Source organism: Argiope bruennichi, chromosome 5 (genome assembly GCF_947563725.1).
Source record: "Argiope bruennichi chromosome 5, qqArgBrue1.1, whole genome shotgun sequence".
NCBI classification, from domain to species: Eukaryota; Metazoa; Arthropoda; class Arachnida; order Araneae; family Araneidae; genus Argiope; species Argiope bruennichi.
Genome location: NC_079155.1, coordinates 60,823,928 through 60,851,790, shown reverse-complemented (window position 1 = coordinate 60,851,790; position 27,863 = coordinate 60,823,928). Strand labels below are relative to the sequence as shown.

The 27,863-nt window shown below is 29.4% G+C and overlaps 1 protein-coding gene across 2 annotated transcripts in view; it reads left to right on the top strand.

Moving 5' to 3' along the window:
- LOC129968459 (syntaxin-1A-like) overlaps positions 1-27,863 on the top strand; it is a 197,602-nt gene that overhangs the window by 81,875 nt on the left and 87,864 nt on the right. The window lies entirely within an intron of this gene.

The window sequence follows — 27,863 nt, the reverse complement described above, 5'->3', positions numbered from 1 at the left end:
CTAAAAATGTGTTTTTCAGTCTCAAGGAGGTCTAAAATGTGAAGATTCGTCAAAATCCCGAGTTCGAATTTTTTGGCGATTACTATACTTTATACTATGCATACGAGAAAGTGAAAAATGCTAGAACATCGGACTGATTCATTGTTCTAATAATTAAATGCATTGCACGATTGAAATGTAGGACTCGATGGAAGGTATTTATGGGATCTGTTTCCCTACCCGATCTATAAAAGCATTGTAGTCATACGCTTAAGCAACGCATTTATTTGCCATGGATGAGATGGTTGTTCACGGTTTTATTCTAAACGATACACGAGCTGAAGCTTTACCTTAGATCCGCTACGCACGTTGAACACAAAATTCCGGAGAAACGATTGACAGCTTGAAGTGCTTTGGCAGAAATCGAGCATTGCACACATTCTCCTGTTCTGTTCTGACTTGTCCGACAGTTTTCAATGTGCAATGTCCCACTGCTATGAATGCCCTTCAAGCTGCGTATCGCTTCTCCAGCATTTTATCGCCAACAACTCCTTCGACACACAAAGAACGTGTGCATTGGATCTTACCTCCATATAAAAGAGCTAAACCGGGTCTATGTTTCAAATTTTTCTTTTATGTTTTAAGTTCGTTTTGTCCATCAGAAAAAAAGCCGTATTTTTTCATTAATATGAACCCTTGATTTACAAACTTGGTTGAATACACTAAAGCTTTTGGTATTGGATTTACTAATAATAGATGCATTTTTTTTCATCCTTTTCAAATATCCACCTTTATTTGTTTTATTAATAAGTTATTTCGTCGATTCTAATTTATTTCCGTTATCATCAAAAAGAAATCTTTTAGCCATCTAAGCCACTAATTAGATGCCACAATTTTTTTATTACATTTTTTTTTTTTTTCATCGATTTAAGAAAGAACGTTCATGATTTTTAAATTCTTCAATACATATTCAAAAATCATGAATATAAATTATGGAAACATTGAAAATTTTGTGTAATTTTTTTTAATATAGCATTTGATTTTTTTTTTTTTTTTTTTTCCGTATTCAAATATATTTTACGTACAGTCAACTCATTTAAACCTATTATTCAGAATGTGCATTTTCTAAACGATTTTGAATAAAAAATAATCCGATGTTGTTGTTGTTTGCAATGTTAATGTATGCATTGCATTTTCTTGTACTTAAATCACTAAAGTTTTGTCCCTAGATTATTTGATAAGTACCAAAATCCCATAATTCTATTCTTGAAAAAATACAGCCATTCAGTTCATAGAGAGATGTATCATCATTCTGTAATAATAAAGATTTAAAAGAATAAAGATACGTTGCAGAATCACTGTTTACTCTGCAGAATATTTGTAATGCTCCATTTTCGAAATGCATTTTGCATCGTTTTTATCCTGCGTAAACATATTTTTGTGTTTCAAAAAGGGGAGGGAAAAAAAAACTTTGCAAAGTCTTTGTTCATCATCTTTACAACCTTATATATTGTACATGATAGATAAATTTTTAAATATGTAAGTTACGAAAAGGGATTATTTTGTTTTCTTCCCTTTTTCAAAAGCTTTTCACTTTACTCTATAGTAACAACAACAACAACAGAAAGAAAAAGAATTAAATGAAAGTCTGAAAAGTTTTTAAAAAGAAAATGAAGCCTGGAAAGTGTTTCAGTAGGCATTAGCACTCTTTTTCTATTCCATTCTGAAACCGTGTCACTGTAGCGTGTCTTCGAAATTATGAGAAATCTGTCCTCTTTCAATAAACAGAACGGTACTTTCCCTAGCTCTCTGTGCATTAAATCCCTTTTTAATTATTTGACTTAGATTATTTCGGTCGGAAAGGGATTAACTTTTCGGAAGAAAGCTTTTTTTCCCCATGACTGAGATTGGAGCTTATTGTCTTGAATGAATACCGCTCTGTTTTAAGTGACTGGAGTCGTTACCGTGGTCCTCCAATCTCGGTCATGCTTATGGTGTATTTAAATTTTGCTCCTTGATTTGAAGGTAGAAAAAAGTTCGCTTTTGGAGAGAACTTTTATCCTTTGACCAGAGATTTGAAAATGACTTCGAAGCTAAAAATTAAATGTTGGGGTAGGAAAAAACTTTAACTTTCAGAATATGTATAACTTTTGTATTATTCTCGTCTTTTTATTATTTACTTTAGAGAAATCATTCTCATTATTTTATTAATGTGTAATGTTAAGATTTTTTTTAAAGAATATATAGTAAAATGTGCTGAATGTTAAGAATACGAGCTGAACTTCCTCTATTATAATTTCTTTCTTAATTTGTTTGTCTTCTTATATACAAAAGAAAAGTATTGAAAAAACTTCCCTCTGGTCGTTAGGTGAATTGCCATGCTTCACTTAATCCTAAAATCCATTTCTAGAATATTGTTTGTTCGCGTTAATTCGGCCTTGTAGCAGCCTGGTGCTAAGGTCTCGTCTTCATTACCAGATGGTTCCAGGTTCGAGACCCGATTCTATCGAAGAACTATCGTGGAAGCGGGTATGGTGCACGTTCAGGCCAAATGCCTCCCGCTGTATTATGTGGAAGTTTGGAGAGAGATTGACAGCTCAGGTGTCATCTTCATCATCTGACCGCGGTTTAAAATTACAAGGTCCGTGCCAAAATCGCCCTAGTGTTGCTTTAAAACGGGGTGTTAATATAACTAAACTAAGCTAATCCACTAATTCTAAAATGGAACGAGTTAGACAACAAAAAAGTCCGTATGCAGTCGTCTCATCAAAATTGTAGTCAAATTTTGAATACAATGTATCGACGGGAGGTTTAATATCTTGTATGTTTTGATCTCAAAAACGTAACACACTATGTACTTAAAATTTGGCTTGTGGTTTGTTTTTTCATCAAATTATTACATCTTTATCGAAATTTGGATCCCGTCTGTGAAGTTCACTGTCATCAGTTTATATCATCAGTATATCAGTTTATTTATCCGTAGCTATTTGAATTCGATAGTCAAAACTCAACAACAAATATAAATAAATTTTTATATTGAAATTTTATGCCAAAATTGTTGACCTATATCGAATTCTGTACCAATCGAGGCGAAATTTTTAAGAAATCTACTCGATTTCATTTCATGTTCTACGAAGGTAATTACATTCATGCTGTGTTATTTAATTATACGAGAAACTAATGCGGAGAATTTTTCTGTTGATTGTTAGTGTAAGTTAGAGTCTTAAACAAGATGTGATTCTCCATAATATTGTGATATTCCCCATAAAATATTATTTATTTTTTTAATTTTTGATATAATTTGGCCAATTATATAAAACAGCGGAAATCATTAACAATTTCCATTTCATAGAAGTCTTCTATTTAACCAAGAACGTGCTATCAAGCTTTATAAAGACGCGTATATGTAAATTCGCTAAAAAGTCAATCATGGTGCCGACACAGAAATTATGAGGAGAAAGAGTCAACATTAAGCGTAAATATATGAATTTTAAAACATATGCGATTTCTATTTCAAAATGCAAGGAAATAATTATGATTTATTATATTCCCATTTTGGATCACATGCTGAATTCACTTTAGAACAAATACATTTAAAATACTACATAAGAATGACTGAAATAAAGAACTGGATTAAACAGAATGTGGGTCTTCGTTTACACTAAGAATAATGTATTGTAGGTGTAGCTCATTTTTTTATGAACATTTTATCAAATGATTGAATTGTTTGGTTCCCTTTTTTGATTTCCCTCTTTAACCGTATGAATATATATATATAATATAAAATTATACCCTTATACACTTTTTTTTCTGTATATTTCCTTCTATAATCCAGTAATCATTTCTTAATATTTATTTTTAATGTGAATCACCAAAATAAATTATTCGTGGTGTAGAATATAGTAGCTGAACCAAATTATTAATGAATGTCATGTAAAGGCATGAAATAAATTCCGTCCGGTTCAAGAACAAAAAAAAAAAAAAAAAAAAAAAAAAAATCCCATTTGTTCCATTTCTCCCGTAGGTGCCATCAGTGTGAATATTGCATACAAACTATTTTCCTATTCACGAACTCGTTATTTCGTCTTTTGAAAAGCCCATTTGAAGAAATTGTTTTTATGGCTGCAGAATCGCACTTTTGGAGGAACACGTTATTTTGTATTGATCAATTTTACGTTATTGGTTGTTATTTTCGTATATATTTCCTTTTTTTTTTTAAGGCTCGCTCTTGCCTTTCGAATGCCTTTCTTTTAATAGTTCCTGATCTAATTTCATTAATTTTTTTATAAAATTATTTTTATTATATTGAATAGTAAGAAAGTTTAATACAAATTCTTAAATTATTTCATCCAACTGTAATATAATTAAATACTAGCTGCCTTTGTCGGCCAGTTTGTTCGCCTTGTTATTAACATGGAATACATACTACGAAATAAAAGTAGAAGTGATTTTACCAATTAAAGCAAGTCCCCCCCCCCTCTAATTTTGACTTTGGCAAAAGCATGCAATGAATAATTTGATGAAACAATGAAATTAGTTACAAATTTTCATGACAATAAAATCTTTGATATTGTGTATTAGATTAAATTTTTTAAAGAGGTTTTTGATTTTAGAGATGTTGTAAAAATAATTTTGACGGAATAATATTTTCTGAATATATAGCTGAAAAAAACGCAAAAACTTACTTAACTTTTAGGTTTTTTTAAAAGTTGGCAAAAGTTCCTCTTATCCTTTAGAGCATGCATGCCAAATTTCATCAAGATAGAACAAAAATTTGTGGAGTCATAAAATAGACATGTAAACAAACTTTCATTTGTATATTTGTAGAACAGTGACCAAGTGGTTCCCTTGAATGTTGGTTATATCTCATATCAATTAAAATTGCACCGATGTAATTTCATGTCCATGATTCCATTAATCAAACATTAAAACAACGTTATTTTAATAATCTTGCATATATTCTGTTCATTTTTTACATGAACTTACCTAATGAAGAACTGTCCAAGACCCTATATCTTTACTAAAAACGCAATTATCTTGTTTTTCTGTTTTCTAACTTTCGCAATATTACAAATTCCACTTTTTGTTTGATTTGTAAAATGCACGGATATTAAATAGAATTCTTCCTCCTTAACATTCAACAATGAAGAAAATTGTTGAATGGTTTGTTGTGGATGCTTGATGAAATCTCTTTGAATTTCATGTTAACAATTTCATCTATCGTTGAAAATTAGGCAAAGTTATGGTAATAAATTTTCTAAAAATAAGAAACAATTTGCACGACTGTTTAAATTTACATGATTATACGATTTTTTTTTTCTTTTAAATTTTGGAAGGATGTAAAAATGTTGTGTAAAGATATGTTTTTGAAATTATCGCTGAAAAATCTCGAAGTACATCTAAATTTTTAATTAAAATTTCAACAAAATTGCTTTGAAATGCATGTACCAAATTTCAAACTATTTTGCTTGTAAAGCATCAGCGTATTCTCATGAATCTTAATTATTAGTAGAGATATAGTAAATAAAAAAAAATTATGAATGAATTCTGTAAGTAGAAATTCATTTAGAAGTCTGACTTGCCACAAAAAAGTCGTAAAATTACGTTTAAGGTCATCAAATCTTTTCAATCTTGGTGAATTTAATTATTTAGTGACGTAATAAATATTTTATACTTTCAGGGATAATTGCCTTATTTAATTTTAACTTTTGCCTTACAGAAAAGAAAGTAACATTTAACTGAATGCTTAGATTCCATACAAGCCGCCTTTGACAGTTCGCCGGCAATATTATTTGCATTTAATTTCAATTAATTCTTTTAGGCTCTTAAAGTATTTAAATATTAACATTTAAATATACTATACTAAATATACATACTATAAAACACTTAAACACTATACATCATACTAAAACACTTAAACACTATACATCATACTAAAACACTTAAATATACTATTAGTAAAAATGATAGCAATTTATTTATAGACAAAGTATGATAAACTTGTAACTGAAATAAAATAGTATTTAACAAAAATTCTAAAAATTGTTTTGATAGGCATGTGAGCTACATCGGAAATGGAATCGTTGCCAGCTGAAGCATAAAATCTCCTCTAAAGTTAATAAATAATTAAAAAAAGGTAAAGCACGACAATAAATAAATTATATTCTTTCTTGTTTCTTAATATTTTCTTCAAACTTTTTTAAGCATCAGAGTATGACTGACGTTAAAGCCGTATTATTTTTATAGCCTGATACTTGTTCTATTTATTGTGCACATTCTAATAATGGGCTTTACAAAAAATGGGAGAGTCCTTTGATATCATAGTGTTATTGAAAATAAAATTGTCCTGATAATAAATATGGTTTAACAAGGAAACAAAATTAAATTTCATTGTAACAATGAAATCTATTGTTGAAATTATGCAAAAGAAAATACGTTTAAAAACTTACCGAAGATAAGGAAAAATTTGCGGGGTGAGCTAAATTGTATCATTAATAAAATGAGTTTTAAAATGATGTAGATATAAGTTTTGCGTAGCAATATTTCGGAAATTATTGCAGAATCTCCAAATCTTGCTTAATTTTTAATTAAAATTTCAAAAAAAAAAAAAAATCAGGATGCACATTGCCATCCACCAAAGTATGTTTGTGATAAATAGTTTGCTGTGTATAGCATTAATACATACGTTTTCTTTTATTATTTGTAAGTATATATATATAATATTAGTTTTATTAGTTAGTATTTGCATGCAAATGAAATTTTAATGAAATCAGAATTCTATTACTTCACGAACTATCAAGTCAACTTTTTGCTTTAAAAAAAAAAAAAACCCTTATGTGCGTTATATTTCTAAATTTCTCAAATACAAAATGATTGATCTTACCGAAAAATATTTTTAGGTATATTTGGTAAAGCTCATTTTCCCATTTTATTTAAACTGGCAGATTTAGTAATTTTATAAACTGTTCGTCAAATTTTTCTCCCGAGTTTCTTCTGAAAAATATTTAATGTCTGAAAATTCCGTAATAAAGTGCGTTTCTTTATCCTGTTAGGAAAGGTAAAGATATATGCTCTGGTTCCTGATATTAAAATTCACTTATCCGTCAAAAGTTTCCTAGCCAGGAATATTGATTTAAAACATTTTAACGTCAAATTAAGATTGACTACTGTTTAGCGAAGTCATTGAATGAAATGATTATAAAGTTCGTTAAAGAACTGAGTTTGGAATTTGGAAAAACCTAAAGTAATTATTTTATTTCAGTTTATTATTATTATTTTCCTTCTAGTTCAATTTCAACATTTTTAGGGTTACCAGATTCATTTACAAGTGAAAATCTGAAATGGTAGTGGCTAAATACAGGATATCTGAAAAGTGTTTTTAAAAAAATCTTTAAAAATTAAATTCAGAAGAAACATTTAATGAAATAAAATTAGGATTGATGTTTCCTAAATGAAATGAGTACAAACTGGCGTGCGATTACTGATAATTTCATTCCCGTTTAAATATAATTTCAGTGGTTTAATTATGATTTTTTTTTATATTAATCCTTGAAATGTTGTACCCGAAAATTTAATTGAAGTCCAAATTGATTTAAAATTACAATTGACGTCTCAAAATCTTATATCAATTTTATTTATTTGAAGTCATTGCATTTATGAATTACTTCGTTCACATGTAAACGAATGTATAAACCGACAGAGGGCTGATTTTAAGTGTGATATGAATATATATTTTCTTTGTTAAATCTGTATAAGGATTTTTATTTGTCTAATTTTTTGCGTTTTGTAATTATCGGGTTCACTTGAGCTCGAACAGCCGGATAAATAAACTTCCTCTTCCTGGAATTCGTTCAATATTTGATAAAAATGTACAAATGTCGTATAAAGTTTATATACCAAATTTCATCCGTCTAGCTTAGTTGGCTTTTTGAGCTATAGTATTTACAAACAAATAGACGGACAAGTACGATTCCAAAGATCTTTTTTTCGTACTCGAGAGATCTGAAATGTAGACATTTGTCTAAATCTGAAGTTCAAATTTTTTCACGATGACAATATTGTCTGCATACATTGTATATGGAGAAGTAAAAATAGAGCAAACTGTTGTGTGGTTTTTGGATTTGAACAAACGGAATTCATTTTAAAGACCGATAGTTTTCGAATGCCATTGTGAAAGATGAGAAAATGCGCTGATTTCTAATATTTCGTTCACCGAATTTGGAAATTTGTTACCGATTCCATATATTGTGAACGACTAATAATGCGCGCATCATTTTAACAATAACAAAAAAATCCGAACCTGCAGTTAGAAATATAATTGTAATTCATTTATCTTGATTTATTTTTTAATTTCATCTTGCAAGCAGCGATAACGTGCTGACGAAACAATGCTTTTAACAGTGCATGAATACAATTCCAGTAACTAAAACAAAAAAGTATTATTGTAAAATATTTTTAAAAAATATTAAAATTAAAGGGAAACAAAATATTGGAATAAAATTGCAATCTCTAAAATGCTTTTTTTTTTTTTTTTTTTTTAAATTTTGAAATGGTGCAAAAATGATTTTATGTGATAATATACTAGGAAATTACGGAGGCAACGTTAAAATTTGCATAAACTTTTAATGATACGTCTATAAAATTTTGAAAATTTCTATTTTAGCAAGCATTTGCCGCCTAAGAAGTTACTACATGCCAAATTTGGTAGTTCTACATCAAATAATTTGAACGATTTTTTTGCATAAGCTGCGAGCGATTCTGCCAGCTTATAAACATTATTTTATTTATTGAATACGGCAAGCCATAAATGCGTATCTTTGTTTTCTTTTTAATGATTTTTAAAATATAAAGTTACATCCTATTCTATTAAGTATTTTAATAATAATTTCTGTTATTCTATCAAGTCATAGTATAATATTTGTTGATAAAAGTGACTTTTTAACTTGGTCATTGAATAAAACTATCTCAGCGATAACGATTATTCATTTTATTCCAAATCGTTATCAAGTTGTCATTGTGTATTATTGCTTTTTTTATACATTATTTGTGCGTGTTTATTTAGAGGTAGTTGTAAATAATTGATTATGATTTATTTCTAACTTAATTTTTTACACTCGTTAATGTCACGCTTCTTCCCTGTTAAAAAGTAATGAAACCCAATTTACGACTACTTATTGGGAATAATTGGGCAATATTTTTTGCCCCGCTTAACTTGTCATAGTTTACGTCTTCGGGTTTTGGATTTCCGTACCTCAGAATATTGGGTGTCTTTTGTCATAAGGACTGCCTTATTTATACAAGTATTTTTAAATTTTTCTTGTGTGTTTATTTTTAACATTTTTGTTCGTCGTAAACAATATTTATTTTAATAATGGCGTCAGATTTTACAGTTTATTCATGTAAATAATTTAGTTCGTCCTGTAATAACTGTTTGAAACAACAACATAAAAAAAATATGATATTGATATTTTAATCGGTCTGAATTCTATTAACCTGGATCACTAACGAGTGAATTGTATGACAATATTGTGAATAAATGACTTAAAATTGAAAATATGCTTATTTTCAAATTCCAAATTCATTCTAGAGCAGTGGTAGTCAGGTGGTAAGGTCTCGACTTCGGAACCATAGGGTTCCAGGTTCAGCAACCGATTCCACCGAAGAACCGTCGTGTAAGCGGTTCTGTTGCACGCTAAATCCGTCGGGACCAAACATCCTCCTCCTGGCGTGGTGTGGAAGATTAGAGAGGGTGTGCCAGCTCAGATATCGTCCTCGTCCTTAAACGCGGTTCAAAAATTACGAGGTCCGTCCCAAAATAGTGCCAGCTCAGTTTTCGTCCTCGTCCCTAAACATGGTTCAAAATTACGAGGTCCGTCACAAAATAGTGCCAGCTCAGGTGTCGTCCTCGTCACTAAACGCGGTTCAAAATTACGAGGTCAGTCCCAAAATAGTCCAAGTGTTGCTTTAAAGCGAAACGTTAATATAACTAAACTAAACTAATCCAGATTCATTTTTAGAATTTAAAAAAAAAATTAAACGATTTTTTTTTTTTTTTTTTTTTGACGACGTTCTTCTTTTTTCAATGTTTTCACCCGTAAGAAATAAATTTATTTCTTACATTAATTTTATTATTTTATTTATTTATTTTAACATTAAAAGTAATTGATATTTATTTATAATGTCATAAAAGGAGAGGAGAGGTCTCTCTCCTCTCCTGCCGTATTTCCATTTATTAGTGAATATACATTAAGCCAATAAATATTATATATTAATGCAACTAATTATATCATACGCTGCTTTTAATTAATTTTTTTTGTTATTGTTGCCTATATAAAATTGCTTGTTTTCATCTGTTCTAAAACATTATTAGCTAAATGAAATAATTATATTAATAATTCTACAGATAAACAAAATGTTTTTCTTTCCCTGAAACCGAACAGCAAAGACGACACTTTGTAACAGAATATGAAAAGATTAATCGATATTAGTTCTTTTCAGAATGACATTCCATTCATTGTTATATAGTGATGTCGAATGGGACATTGGTAATCATTAATTATACGCCCGGAAACATTATTTCAAGTATTGTCTGCTTCTTTTTATTATTTTAAAAATTAATGTAGCATCGTTGATATTGATTTTCAGAATTCGTGTCGAACTGTTTTCTTTTGTTAATGCTTCTCGCTCCTTTTAACTTCATATAAAATTCGAACAGACGTTTTGTGCCATTCAATTAGTCTTTTTTACTTACGAATTTATTCAATCTGCTAATTAGATAATACCCTGCTTATGACATTAATTAGTTCTGTTCATTTAAGTAAGTACAGAGTATCTAAAACCTTCCAATCGTTTTTTTTTCTCTTTTTAATTGATTACTGTAATTAATATAATTATAAAATTATTAATTTAAATTAAAAATTATTATGATGATTATTAATTTAATTATAAAATAATTTTATTATTCAGTATATCAGTCTGCATGTCATTGTAAGCGAAGGGGTTAAGCGGAAATTAATCCAAAAATAAAGTAATCCGATTTAAAAGGAAAATAATTTCTCGGAGTCTGATATCTGCATTATAGTTTTTTTATATTAATTTTTTTTACAGTTGCTTTTCTGTTTATTATTATTAATAATATTCCTTATTGTCAATAATTATTATTAATAATAATATTCCTTATTGTCGATAAAGAGCAAAAATTAACTAAACTTGCAGGAAGCAATTCCCCCCCCCCCCCCCTCATCATATTTGATTTTGAAACGATAAATTCTATCCCATCCCATGTACTTCCTCCGGTTAATTTGTCACTAATCCTAAAAAATTTTCCACTGGTGTTGTTCAGGGGTTTGCGAGAGGAGGACTGGATCAGGTGCCATCCTCGTCGTATGAGCACAATTCATAATTATGATATCCATAATCTTGAACCATGTGCTTCAAAGTGTAGTAATAGTATATAATTTAACTCCTTCAATCCTTATTCCGTCCAAGTTTTTCTTAATCTGCATTGATTCTGGCATTTTTTTTTTTTTTTTTTATTTGCAAAGAACGAAACCTTGTATTTGATTCTTAAATGTTGCATTGAGTATTGTGTTTATCCAAGAAGGTAGATCTTTGGGACATTCCGCGCAATTGCGAATCTTATTGTTATCCAATTATTATCAAAAGTAGACATTACTACTCATTTTACTGATAGATTTAATAAAAAAAAAATAATTTCTTTAAAACTAGTTTTTATTAGTGTATTTATAAGTAGAATTCTTTATTTTAAATATGTTAATTTTAATTTTAATTATATTTGTTATAATTAAATATTTCATTAATTTTAATTAATATTTGCTAATTTTAAATATTTGTTTTTTATCTTTTAATTTATTGTTATAAATAATTTTAAATATTGATATAACCTTTTTTCACAAATAAATTGAATTAAAAATAATTTCTTTAAAACTAGTTTTTATTAGTGTATTTATAAGTAGAATTCTTTATTTTAAATATTTGTTAATTTTAATTATATTTGTTATAATTAAATATTTCATTAATTTTAATTATATTTGTTATAATTAAATATTTCATTAATTTTAATTAATATTTGTTAATTTTAAATATTTGTTTTTTATCTTTTAATTTATTGTTATAAATAATTTTAAATATTGATATAACCTTTTTTCACAAATAAATTGAATTAAAAATAATTTCTTTAAAACTAGTTTTTATTAGTGTATTTATAAGTAGAATTCTTTATTTTAAATATTTGTTAATTTTAATTATATTTGTTATAATTAAATATTTCATTAATTTTAATTAATATTTGTTAATTTTAAATATTTGTTTTTTATCTTTTAATTTATTGTTATAAATAATTTTAAATATTGATATAACCTTTTTTCACAAATAAATTGAATTAAAAATAATTTCTTTAAAACTAGTTTTTATTAGTGTATTTATAAGTAGAATTCTTTATTTTAAATATTTGTTAATTTTAATTATATTTGTTATAATTAAATATTTCATTAATTTTAATTAATATTTGTTAATTTTAAATATTTGTTTTTTATCTTTTAATTTTTTGTTATAAATAATTTTAAATATTGATATAACCTTTTTTCACATATTGTATATATACAATTCTACTCATATCGTGTAGAAATTTAATTGAATTTATTTTTAATTTTTAAAATCGTATATTATCATCAGTCACGATTCTACATTAAACGATATAAATTAAATCAAAGTGAATAGAAGTTTTTAAATATATATTATGCAAAAATTCTTCGTTTTCTGATATTTATTAACACATTGCCAGTGCACAATATATGAACTGGACATAATATTTTGCAATATACAAAGAATTATACATTGTCGGTGAAACAATGTTCAAAGGATAAACAAATATATAAAAATATTCTTTATTAAAATATGTTAAATGAAACAATTTGTATTATAATGGTACATGATCATCAGTAGATTATTTGTATTTAATTTTATCAATACTGAGTCATGTCGTTTTTTGGAACATCTTACAAAATGATTTTAAACGATCATCAACCTCGGAACTATTTTAAAGATCAAGTTTTCTGAGTAATAAATGCAAATATGGATTTATATCGTATTGTTTGAAAATGCTATTGTTTGTGTGTATTGTCATCGTATTGTTTGAAATAGAGCTCGGGTTCATCAGTAATAACATCTGTTGCTGCGGAGAAATAAGAATGCTTCCTCGCTATTTATATTAGGAATCCCAAAATAAACTGTGCTGAGAAAATGATTAAAAAAAAAAAAAGGATTAATTTTTATTGACTCTCCAGATAAAAAATGCGCCAGGAATGATTGTCATTCCTGAACACTGGATGTTTCGTGGTGTTGTGCTTTGGTATTCCATTTATTTGAATATTGCAATTATTATTTTAATATAAACAGTATTTCAAGTATATTCTGCCTTGTAGACTCATCACTCAAATTTACAAGAATGCCTAAACCAAAACTAGAGTCAGATTGCTGGTTATTATTGCACTCCAATTATTGTTATGCAAAGCATCTTAATAATGCGACAGATTTATTCTGTACCTCCTTATTTCTTACTAAAGAATCTCATTATCATACCATTACCCTATTCATCTGTTATATCCGGAGGTTAAAAACCTTGAGTTCAAACACTCCCTGACACTCCTCTCTAATCAGCAGGCCTACTTATTTCAATTTTTTTATATTTACAGTTAAAAGTTAAGTTTTTGAATGAAGTCACCCCGTGAAAAGAGCTGTGACACGTGAGTAGCTAAGACGCATTCTTGGCCCTAGATGGCGTTACTGAAACAAGAGATGCTAATATTCGGCTCAAAATCGCTGAGATCGTCAGCGGGCTTGTTTATGACAAGTGCCACGAGCAACAACAAAAAAAGTAAATTTTTAAAAAAAAATTTCCAAAAAATGGTATTTTAGTTTCTTGCAACAATACTTCAAATAATTTTTCACTTTTTTTTTTTTTTTTTTTTTTTTTTTTTTTTTTTTATGTGTGTGTGTCGGATAAAAAGTGTTCAATCTGAAAAACAACAGAGAAGATTTTAAGATGTCTGGATTCAATCGAAGAAAGCACTATTCATCTCCACAGAGACTCATAACCGTGACGCTGAAATAACAAGTGCAAGAGACACTAACTGTGACCGGACCGTGCCAAGATTAATCGATAAATGGTCTCGCAGTCGAAACAATGGCCTTTCGTGAATAATTCTCCAGTCGTAATTGTCGGTCGTAGACAAAGAGGAGGGAGGGGGAGCATCGGGCCGTTTTATGGTCGGTTTTTCGCCCCCGTGGCGTCAAAAAGTTTGTCTTCGGGACTCGCTCTAGAAAAATTGAGGCTGATTTAATAAGAGAGCGAAGATTAATCGACATTGGGTGAATGTTCGATGTCGTTTGCGGCTGTAACAGTATTTTTTTAAAAAATACATCTTTAATATTTTGGTGTGAGGTTCTTCAGGTGTAATTGAAATGTATAAACGTTTAAAATAATTTTAATCGTATTCGAAAAATTTTAGTTTAATAAATGGTGTGTTTATTTAATACGAAAATTGAAAAATTGATTATAATCAGAAGATAAAAACATCTGGCGTGTTTGTATTTAAAATGGGGAAAGAAATGATTAATTAAAAGTAGTTGAAACATTTTAGTTAATTTAACCTTTTATATAATACTTTTAACAAAGCATAGGTTCTCCCATGTCTCATGAATAAAATCATTTGGATTTTTTGTGATCCTTTTATTTTAATCAATAAAAAAATCTAGTTGAATTTTTGTTTCTTTTCTTTCTTTTTTACGTTTATATTATTTACTTAAATCCATAGATTTATTTTGTTGCAAATTAGCATTTTCCCTAAATCCAGTTTTTCAATTGTAAATTGTTGTATGGAATGCACTTGAAAACGTTCAGTATTAAGCTGTTCATTGATTAAATTATTTTTGTATATATAATTTACTATAATTTGCAGCTAATATTTATACGTTTATATTATTTACTTGAATTCATAAATTTCTCTTGTTGCAAATTAGAATTTTCTGTAAATCCAGTTTTCCGATTGTAAATTGCTTTATGGAAAACATTTGGCAGCATTCACTGTTAAGCTCTTCATTAATAAAATTACTTTTTGTGTATTATTTTATAATTATTTTTTGTGTATTAATAAAATTATTTTTTGTGTATAATTTTATATAATTTGCAGTTAATATTCGTTTCAGTATAACTATAATGATTTTGAATGACTCTACATAAAATAAGAATTACTCTACAAAAAATGAGAAACAATATTAGTAATTAAATAAGAGTAATATTAATTATAGAAATTAAAATAAGGATAACATTTAACTTGAAATTAATTTCTGATGATTAAATGTTTCCTATTTTTAAATGAAAACTTAAAATTAGTATCAATTGGTTCATTATTTTTGTTGATTTCAGTGTGTTCTTCTAAATTTCAATACAAATAAAATCACACTTTCACGAGAATTTGCTTTTCCAAATACCTTCTGATAAGTATAAAATTTGAAAAGAATATCTTGAGTATTCTAGATCGAAAATCATTTTGCTTTTAAATTGATTTGCAAATTCTTTATTAAACAATGTATAAAATTTGAAAAATTAACCTTGTTATAATAATTTATTTGAAGACATTTTTCTCCATTATATTACCTTCACTTTTCCCTATCCTCTCTTAAAATTACGCAAGTTCGTTCGCAAAAAGTCATCCTTTGAATTGTTCTATCTTAACTGCACCTGACTGCAAAGCCAAACGATGGGTTTTCATGGATGGGAAAGGGCCGTTTGCAGGTAATTAAGACTTAAATGGACCTTTTGTACGGCCGCTATTACCGGAGGGGGAGGGGGGTAACTGAGATGAACAGAAGCTTCGAAATGTGGAATTCTATTTATTCCCTCCCCATGCTTCGGTCGGAAATGGTATTTGTGTGAAATGTTTGGATGTCTTTCTTAGCAAGCGATGCATGGGGAGTGGAATGAGGTTTTGGTCTGGCAAATATGTGCGCTAGTGTTTTATTTTTATTGATTGCTGGAATGGCTTGAAGCATCTGTCAGGCAGTTGCTGCTGCCATTCTCCGCATTTCTTCCAATAAAATCATTTTATATGCGTTTCGACTTGCTAAATTTTATGTATATATTGTATGATTTGAAATTAGCTTCAGAATTTTTGTTTGTCTGTGAGACATGCTTTGTTTGGAAATGGTATTTGTATATTGTTTGGAAGACTTAAACGATACGCGGAGGTGGAGTACGATTTCAATCTAGCTAGTATTTTATCTAGTGATTTATTTGTATTAAATGCTGGGGTGTAAGCATTTATTAGCCCATTCTCTGCATTACTTTTAATAAAATCATTTTAAACGTATTTTGACTTAATTATACGTATACTGTGTGAGCAGAAATAAAACTGAATAGCATTTGTTTGATTCTTAGAAATAACTGAACAGATTTGTGATAAGAATGGTCTTTTCATCCTACTGATAATTTGCCACTCATTTTCAAAGCTTAATCCTACATCATGTAATGATTTATATCTGAATATTAAATGTTTGCCTTTTTAAAATTTTAAATAGTACCCATTACATTTTAGATTTAATGTAATAGGTATTTAAAGGCGGAATGTTTTTAATAAAGATTTGATTAAACAACTACAGATTTTTATTGATTAAATTTAATTCAAATTAGTTTTTAATCATTTTTTTTTCTTTTTTTGCATTGATTAATATTAAAAGAACTACATTATTATCAGTGCGTTAATGCATAAGGCAATTAATTGTCACCCACTAATATTTTGTATTGATTTTTCTTTTAGAGCATATATCACATTTTGATGTTATTGTTTTCTTACAGTATTTGAAATGTATTAGAACTGATACTGTGTTGGAAGTCACTGTCATTGTTTTATTTTAATTAAGATTAGAAAGTAAATAACGAATTAATTAAATCAATATAAAAATAAATAAGGAAGGTTTTACTAAACAAAAAAATGAATTGTTGTCAGAGTTAATATAAAATTATTGTAACACTAAGAAAAATGAATTCGAATGTTATGTCATGGCAGAATGATCTTATTTTTTTTAATGATAACTACATTAATGGATTGATTGCTACCTATTTTGGGCTGCTGCAACTCCATGTCTGGCCTATGAAAAATGAAAATGCCTACTTTTTAAAATTTATTCATATGAATAGTGGCACTATCAAATGCATTTATTGAAATTTAGATAAGTTATTTTAATACTGTTGAAAGAAAAATCTGAAAATATACATCTTTTGATAATAAATAGTTATCTTAATATTATAGCCAACTTAATTTGTATATGGTAAAACTTTTTTTTTACTTGCTTAAAAATTCTATTATGAATTTTTCTATATCTGAAATGTTTTATGATATCTGTTGTTAACTATTTCGTTAGAAAATATTTATTCAAACTTGAAAAATCCAGCGAAATTATTCGCTATTCAATTTATTGAACTGCGTTTGATGCCTAAAAATTCCATCTTCCACAATGTCTACGTCATTATCCTAGTCACTTAATGCCATTCGGAATTCAATAAATAAACAGAAAGCGTTCTTGAGCCAGATTCAAAAAAGAAATCCTTCCTTATCATTAATCTGAAACCGTTTATTGTGTTATTGGCTTTTTCATATGGTTTCCTTTGTGAATGGGATTCTTTCGTTCCCCAACTAAGAAAGACGCATTCAGACATTTATTTGATCGATAAAAGGTCAGCCAACAAAAGAGTAACTAACTGCATTTCCTACTGCGTTGCTTTCTCATGTGCGTTAGATTAATTGAATATCTCTTACTGTACGGAAAGAAATATAAGTATCCAGATATTTGTTATTTTGTCGTGGGGAACATGTCATACTGCTACTTAATGACGTTATGGTGTTTTGGTTAAGTAAAATCATCTTACAATATTTCATCCAGCAATGAAAATATTGTGATAATGTTTACTTTTCCTATTTCTCCTCTGTAGTAATTGCTACTTGACTTTTTGGAATGTACAAAAATCCATTCCCCTTCTTCCTGTTTTTTTTTTTTTTTTTTTTTTTTTTAAATGCAAGAATAAATTGTCTGATTTATTCTTATGATATTCTTTACTACAATAGAAATTCGAATTTCTTAGTTGATTTGTATTGTAATCACCTCGAATTACCGAAACTCATTTAGTAAATAGATTTTACATTACGAATTCTTTTCTTTCAATACGATTTTGTATTATTGTGAAAATAAGGAGCCATGGACATTCTAAACTAGCTCTGTTATTAGTTACCGTACTTGTTATAAACGGATTCGCAAATATAACTTACTTCCATTGCTCCGTAGCAACGAATTTTCTATTATATTCTTAGCAACGAATTTTGTATTATACTTTTGAAGGGTGTTCTCAAAATAATATTTATTGCATGTACAGTTATGTGAAATTATTACTTTTGCAATGCTTTTTTGAAAATGCGCAGAATCTGCTCACATCATTTTTGAAGTATTTAAGAGTGAAATTGTAATTTCCTTTTCCCCCTCCTCTCTGAATAATTTCTTGCCACACCCTTTTCTGAATCCTTGCTTATTATCGTCCTTTTGCATCTCAAAATTTCGATTACTGTCTTGGAGGAGGGTAGGACACTTGATTCAGTTTTCTGTTACAGGTCAACAAAGATCTTATTCATTTGAGGACCAGTTAATCAAGATTCTATTCTTTTGTTTACTTTTTATATACAAAATATAAAATTAAATCATCAAACAGCTTTATCTCAGTAATTTAATCCTCTGAGCTCGGAATCGCCCCTTTCGACAAAGCCCCTGACTCGGACGTTTTCGCGCCCATAGCTGAAATCTGAAGGCGAAAGGTAATTCTTAACCAGCACTCATATGCAAGGGACGATTCCATTCTGTTTTCGCGCACGAAGAATTGACCTTGGGTTTGAATCCCTAAAATTCTCACACTAGCGAGGCTCATTGAGTTAATGCAGTTCCACGTTTTAAAACTCATGAAGTCTCAGAAATCATTTTTTGCAATTTTCTCCCTGTGCGAATATTGTCTCAAATCCAGCTTAGAAAATTTAATATGTGGTCAGTAATTTTTATTGTTCTAGTGGTCTAAAATTAAATTTCTAAAATTCTAGTGGTCTAAGAAAATTTTGTTAAAATTCATCAAATCCTGGCAATGTATGTGAGCACGATGGCTCAAAATTAGATTAACAGAATTTGGCATATAGTTTTATTACTAAAAATCGTAAATTTATTTCAGATTTTAAAACAGAACCATCAAAAATTTGTTTTTCTTTCCGCCTATATCCGTGAATATGTGAGCGCAATAATTCAAAAATGAATGTGGTGCAAAACGTTTGGTATGTGGCCCTGGCTTTAAAATTGTGAACCTGTAAAAAAATTTTGCACTTAATCGGCCAGAGAGAAATTCGATTACTTACTGGATTCTCACGCTGTACTGTGAATTAAATCAAAACACGATATAATGTGTGCGTATACCAAGAACTGTGAATTAACTCAAAACACGCCATAATGTGTGCGTATACCAAGAATTGTGAATTAACTCAAAACACGCCATAATGTGTGCGTATACCAAGAATTGTGAATTAACTCAAAACACACCATAATGTGTGCGTATACCAAGAATTGTGAATTAACTCAAAACACGCCATAATGTGTGCGTATACCAAGAATTGTGAATTAAATCAAAACACGCCATAATGTGTGCGTATACCCAAAAGTCGTGGGGGAAATATTTCCATTGGTTTGATTTTGTAAGGAATAACTAACTACCTGGTTGATCTCCCCAATTTTTTTTTTTTTTTTTTCGTATTTTCTAATTAAGGTTTATTTCCCTCCCCCCCCATAAAATTGCGAACCTTGGTTAAGCCATTAAACATTTGAGTTACTGACTTTACATGCATGTGAAAGTATAGACCGACAGTGGGTCGACCCTTTGATAGCTTTAGTTCAGCATTTGATAAGAATATAGATTTTGGATGCTAAACCTGTGTACTAAATTGTATTTATATAGCTCTATAAGTTTTGTATCTACTGTATTCGTTTGTAGTTACGAGTATTCCTTCCATGTTGCTGCTGGGAAATGAACTATTTATTAACATATTTTAAAATCAATGCTATATAATTCATAATATAAACCAACGAATTCAGAATGAAGTTGTTTTAGAGCAAGAATCAAATTCACTTCTATGGGTGTTTTTTTAAAGAAAAGATGTTTTTACTCTAAGATTTATTCCATATTTTTCCAAAGATTTCAACCCCTCCCCTCCCCTCCCCTCCTCTTTTTATTCTCTTTAATTCTATGTTTCTCTATGCTATATCGTATATCTCAGTCAATATATCAGAAGACTATAAAAGGAATCTTTTTAGTGTAAATTTTCAGTTTGTAAATAAATAGTATTCCTTTCTTTATATCGGAATTGTTTCCATTTTATCGAAATTTGACAGCTTCTCTGTTAACTTTTAATGATGAGATATAGAAGTCGAAACTTTTTTGAGTCAACAGAAACCTTTATTGCTCGCATGGAACTTATACTGTTTCTGATAGATATAGATAGCTACTTCGAACAGTGGCGGAATTATGTGTAGTTGGAATCGATTTTCGATACACCCGGTATTATGTTGGCTTACTGCTGCTTTTTCAATACCAGATTTATTGCTATCTGATATTGCGCTGTAATTGCATATCATTATGTTTCCTAGATATCCATATGTATTTTTTTCCTCCTAATGACGGTCATTTTTGCCAACGATGTATCTGATTGTATTGAGATTCTCGCATGCTTTTTATCCTTTCCTTTCATTGATGGGTGATTTCTAACCGCAGGGTCTTCATTTGGAGGGAAATGTATATGAGAAATATTTGTGTTTTGTATTGGAAATATGCTACACCAGAAGTGAGAGATTCTTATTGAAATATTTGTAAGTTCTGGATATAATTGTGTTATGTGTTATTCTATTGGGAGGGTTAGGTGTTAAAAATAACTTTTCAGAAGGAGGGGTGAGAAAATTAACACCCCCTTATTACAAATAAATAGGTGAGCTTTGAAAAATAAAAAAGTCAGCACATGTTCTCGTTTTGGAACGAAATTATATTTTTTATTAATATATGTATGTTTATGCTGTTATACTCAAGTATTTCTTTCTTTGAGTAAGGGATCTTTTAACCATTTAAGTAATGAATTATTTTACCATCCATTTTTCAGATTTATTTTTGAGCCATTAGTTAAGTTTTGGTATAGAATAAACCCACGAAAAAGAGAAAAATAATAATTTAATCAGTTAAATTAATAATAAAAGATTTTTAAGGTTATTTATAGTTGATATCTGCTGCTTTCTTTTGGAAATACGTTCTTCTTGTTCTTTCAAATACTATTAGAAAAAAATAGTCATATTGTGAAGATATCAGCCTAATTTAAGCAGTACTTTAAAGTACCGTCGATAAATAAAGGGTTAAAGACCATTTTGTTATTCTCCTATTAATGCATCGAAATGCTTTTGGGATTGAGATTAATTTACGAAAAAAAAATCATTTAGATTAGTTGATAATATTAAGTTTATTTATTTTTTATCTGATTAATTAATTGTTAACAAAGCAAGGAACCCCGTTGAATTTTTAGATTAGAAACTGAAACATATAAGGTTTTATATTGAACTATTTTACAGTGAACTTAACTGCGTTAGATACTGTCACTTAACTATCCCAAATTGATTATTATTGTCACAATAGAATGATAATCAAGCCGATAGTTTGAATATATTAATTTTAATCAAAAATAGCACAATAGCTTACTTTAAAAATAAAGGACATTTGAAAATTAATAAATCCGGTAGTAAATATTTCCCAAAATTTTAAAAATATTTAACTTAAATTTTTAAATTGTTTGTGGCGTGCTGTTAATGATGATCTATGCATAAAAGAATTCATTTCTTCTTATTGGCCTTATTGCCAGCCAAGAAAAGAAATGTTTTGTTTCAATATTAAAAAAAAAATTGCTGGAGAGGGGCTTTGAAAATAACAAACTGAATATGCCTAACCTATTTTTCTTTTACATAAATAAAATATTTCTTATATGTTTCACACAAATGATTTATTTAATTTTTTAGCAACAGCGAAACGTCAGTATTCTCATTGTTCTCATGATTTATATTTAATTTTGGAAAAAAAAATGTCAAATTATATAGTAATTATGTTTTTGGTTGCAACAAAGCAATCAAAAAAGCAAAAACAAACCCTTTCCTTTCGATCTTTTTTACCTAGCTTCATATTAGATAGTTTACTGAATATGTAAAGTAAATAGATAGTGAAAAAAATCTCTTCGGTTCTCGCAGTGACAGCTTTTATATTTGCCATAGACGAATATATATATATATATATATATGATAGAAGCAGAAAATCGAGTGTGTTTTTTTTTCCGGTAAAGAAAAGAGCTGCATAATTTTCTTTTAAACTTTGTCATTTTGTGCATTCTGGATATATATATCCTGACCGTAAAGTGGAATTTTATCACCGCCTGTAAGTGACACTTCCCCTTGTTGTTGCTGATGCCTGGATATATGTTTTCGCGGCATTTTTCCTCGCGGGGCATCTTCTTGTCTTCGAAATATTGGGGCGGGAAGCATTTGTCTCATCTTTATTGGCGCCTTAAAGGAGATGTGTGGATGCTTTGAGACCTACGGAATTTCGATGGAGTTTGTGGGATATTGTTTGGATGGAGATTCGGAAAAGAGAATTACGGTATAAAATTTTACTCTTTCTCGGATGAAGGAAATATTGCTCATACAATGTAATATATAGAATATTCCTGAGTTATCTGGTTCTCTTTGTCTAGCTGAAAAGTCAGAAGCTTAGGAAACTTCTTTTGTGTGAAATGGGTTTGAATCCTGAATTGTATTTCATATGTAATAATATAAATGCTGCACATCCATGTGGAGCTTGTTTTAGGATCATAGAAAAAAACTTAAAAGTACTTATTACACTTTTTTTTTTTTTTTTGAAGAATATTTTCAGGAAATTACTTAATGTTTCTCATGACATGTTGCTCGTAAAATGGTTGCATATTTTCTCCTATCGTGATCTCTAAAATTCGAATTTACCATTTGTTCAAAAGCTATATCTGTAATGTATTATTTTTATGCGACATTTAATGACGATTGTTTTAGTTTATTTATATTAACTTTCCAATTCAAAGCAACATAAAGCTGTTTTGGGATATTATTTAACGTAATTTTGAGCCCCAGACAGATGACGAGGACAACGCTTGAGCTAACACAGACACGTCGCATCACATCTAACTGGTAACTGGGATTTAACATGCATCATATCCATATGCACGACAGATCTTTAATAAAATAATGGATTTCAAACTTGGAACCTTCTGCCACCGAGGCGAAAATTTTACCACTAGTTCACTGCGACTCTTAATTTTGATTGGATTTGAACCAACGAGTGACATGTTGTTGATGGACGCAGTTCTCAGATGAGTTCGTGGATAAGTTGTCCTGCTCAAAAGGGAGGGGTGGATGAAAGGCTAGGGTGGATTTCGAAAATTAAAAATTGCTTCCCTTCTCATAAATAAAATAAAAAAATTGCAGTATCCATTTAAATTTTATTGTTCATAGTTCACCAAAGGTATTCTAGCCATCTATTGAGATCGGAGAATTTCGAGTTCGATACTCGATAAGATCCGTTGCGTATCCAAGTAATATAATCCAACTTCGCTTTTAATTTTGCCGCCATATTTTTTTCTGAGTTTGATAACCATAAAGTTCTTTTTATAATTCCTACTAGTTATTTAATTTTGTTTTAAAAGAAATTGAATATTTGTTAAGAACCTATTTTACAGTATCAACCATCAAGGAATAAATAAATAGAAATTAAGCAGTGAATATACATTGTTCTTTCGAGAAAGTTTACATTTATCATTTGTTTGCATTGCGATCAGAATGAGAGGAATTTTGATATTTATTGTTGAGCATTTTAAACCTGCGAATATTTATCTTAAATTTCGTAAATTCCTTTGATATTGCAGATTTAAACCATCGGAAGTTCTTTTATTTGTTTTAGAAGCCGTTTGTAAACATATGTAACAGAGAAGGGAAATGCTACATTTAAGCGCCTGAAAAAAAAAAAAAAAAATTTAAATAAGAGTACTAATTCCGAATGCCATTTCCGTTGGATGAAATCTGTTTATATTTAGAATGGCTTCGATTGAACTCAAGATTTATAATGTTTTCCAAATTTTTTATACAGGTTTCTTATCCCCCTCCCCCCATCATTGCACTAACTGTTCAATTTACGATCTTAGCGCCCATGTGGTGTAAAGTTGGAGCATGGTTCTTTTTTGACATTAGTACTGAACATTAAAATGTTAGATAAGAATTATGCAGCATAAAGTTTTACAAAGAACACCGCAATAATTTATGATCGTGACATCCTTTGAAAGTCCTTAGCTTTTTATTTTTTTTACTGCCTAGTAAATATCTTTTATTATCTTTCAAAGGGACATATGCTTTCTTCCCCCTCCCCTCTCTATCCTCTTGTTAAGGTCGCCGAACTTATTAATCTTATTTTTTTTTTGGAATCACTATCAAAAGAGAATAATCAAAAAAACGTTTAGAACATTTTATTTATAATATAATTTAAATTGCACTTTTAAAAAAAGAAATTCTTTAATCGATTTTCCGTTCATTCCTGATTCGCAAATTTTTGAAATTGTGTACAATTGCTTGTTCTCGGCGGTAATGTGCTCTGTTATCGGTGGAATTAGCAAATTGATTAAATTGTTTCATTTTGCGTCGTCTGAGGGTGATTTTAAAAAAAGAAAAAAAGGAGAAAGAAAAAAAAAGGGGGGGGATTTCATTATTGCATACCATTTGTTAATGAAGGATTAACAAGACGAGAATAATTAACCCTTTACACTCGGATGGTGCCTTTCACTCACCGTTCAGGACGGTACATCATTTTGACATTTTATTTATTTTTCAATTTTGATTTTTAAAAACGTCTACAAAATGATAAAAAGATGTAGAGTAATTTTTAGAGATGTAGAGTAAATTATAGAGATGTAGAGTAAATTCAACTTAAAACAATTATATACATTTATTTTTCGGAACAATAAACAAGCCCTTTTCCGAGTGCAAAGGGTTAAAATAAACATTAGAACCTACTCATCTGTAACATTAATGAAAGGGAATTTTTTTCAAAATGTTTCTCTTCGCTTTTTGGATGACAGCTATACAATGAAAGTACTTAGTTATTCAAAGTTGAATTTGTAAAAATTAACTCAGCTAGTAATATAATTTATTGGAGCTTCATTTCATTATAGAAAGATATTTTATCTGAAATTTTAGATACAATAAGACCTGTGTCGGAACTTCAAGGTTTTAAATCGCTGCTCTTTCACGTGACATTTTCTGTTCTCTTAACTTTATTTCTAATTTCATCTTCCGTCGCCATCTTGATCGAAGCTTTTAGACCCGGAAACTAGACATCGATTGCTACTCTGCTTTCCTGACTCAATTTTAGGGTGTTTCCTTGTTCTTTCTTCACAATGTCTCAGTCGAGAGCGAAATTTATTTGCCGCTGCTTCCTGTGTATGCGTGAAAACTTGTCTCCCGTTTCCTCTTCGTTAAAAATCGATACTTAATCTATGTTAATGCCGTTTCCCGTTCCATCGACTGACAGTTGTCAAAGAAATCGCAGCTCTTGTATTTGTTGCGCTCGACATTTCGTTATCTGTGTATTGACATTTGGAAAAATGAAAAACAATGGCTTGCGCTGTTGAGTAGGGCCTGTCTTTTATTGAATTTCTCCCTTTTTATCATCTCGTATACGTAGTGTAGGTGTAAAGAATAGTAATCGTCAAAAAATTCGAACTCGAATTTTTGACGAGTCTCCACGATTTAGACCTCCCTGAGATCGATTAATACATTTTTGGAAAATGTCTGTCTGTCTGTGACAAAGATGACTCAAAAACGCTTTGATCTAGACAGATGAAATTTTAAGTATGGTCTTTACACGAAATTTGGAGATTTCGATCAAATTTTGGGTAAAATCCGTTCAGAGGAAGTCTGTCTGTCTCTCTGTTCGAATATAATAACTACAAACTTAAGAGAGCTAGATGGATGAAATTCGATACGCAAGTTTAACATCTCTGTAGTGAAGTCATTCCTGTCAAATTTTAAATCAAACCCAACTACGGGTTGACTGTCTGTCGGTCTGTACTTTCAGAACTAGATAAACACGATGGTTAAAAAACGCAATGATTTAGATATATTAAATGGGCTAAATGATTTAGCGACTGCAAGTGCAATTTTTGTGTCGAATCTTTGCTTCAATCGATTGAGAAAAAAAGTGTCTTAAGCACAAATTCGATTTCCAGATACTATTAACCGCATACCAGGAATTAATCACCGAAAAAACTCGCCAAGGATGGTACAATAGATTCAGTAAAAATGCTAAATTCACAACAAAAAATGTTTTATAATTATTGTACCTAGTACCATGCAGGACGTTCTCTGGCACGGCAAGTTTATTAGCGAGTATACGAGTAAGTTATGGAAAGACCCCTGCTGTTGGTTCATTTTTTAACTCCTCGTTATTTTTTTAATAATCACAATAGTTCACATTTATCTACATATCTACATGTATAATTTTCATTTAAAAAAACTGTAGGTTTGTGATGAATGTTGGGCTTTATATTTGCACACTTTATTTAACAGCTTTGTTAAAAGTTTTAGTAACAAAGAAATATATTTGTGTAAACTGTACGGATATGAAAATTTTTATTAATAAATTAACAATTCAATGTGAAAAATTGTCGATTGAAATTAATTTTAGATTTCAGCAGCAGTGAGCTCTAGTTTTAAGAACCTTTGATTTCGCCAACTCCATTGAAAACCTCACATGTAGGCAATTATACGTGGAAACGAATGTGTAAACAGCAATAGATCCCATTTTAAAATTGCTGACGACTTAGATGAAATTTGATATATTGATTTTACTATAAATTTGTACATTTCTTTCGAATATTGAATGAAATCCATTCAGAGGAAATCTGTCTATTCGGCTGCTCAAAAATAAGTTTATAAGATTATTTCAAATCGTCAAGAGCTAGATGGGTGGAAATTAGTAAAGAAATTTAACATTTAAAATGTAAATCTATATCAAATTTGGAATCAAAACTATTTAGAAGTTGACTGTTCTGTTTGTACTTTTGCATGCAGGAAAACACGATGATTCAATAACTTATATAAATGAAATTTGGTGCACAGTTTTAACATCTAAAGTGCAGATTTTTATGAAATTTCCGACCAAATCTGTATATGGGTTGTCCGTCTGTAAATTCGCCTTTATGTTAATGCTATAATTCAAAAACCCAATGATTTAAATGAAATTTGGCTTCAGATTTTGTAATTAAAATTCCAATTCTATGGTCAATTTTGGTTTCAATTGATCGGAGAGTATTCGAAATGTATATTCGATTCTCGGGAGTATTTGTGTATTATTGCATACCAGTAATTTATTACCAAACAAATGTTGAAAATTGATATTTCATAGTTATTGTTTGCCAGTGACATGCGTTCCACACAGTAGTACCGGTTTTCTTTACTATGCTAGAAATCCCACAATTCTTAAATGTGGGACACTGAAAATAAAAATATGAGCACTCGTGGCCTTCCTTGCCCAAAGTACACAATTTTATTCTACTTAGGTGGATAATAACGCCTTAATGTATGCGAGAAAGTTTCTGGAAAACCATTCCCACTCTTAATTTAATAGATCATTTTATAAATCATTTTAAGAAGGCTTTTATATTGTTTATTTCATCATGAGCATTAGT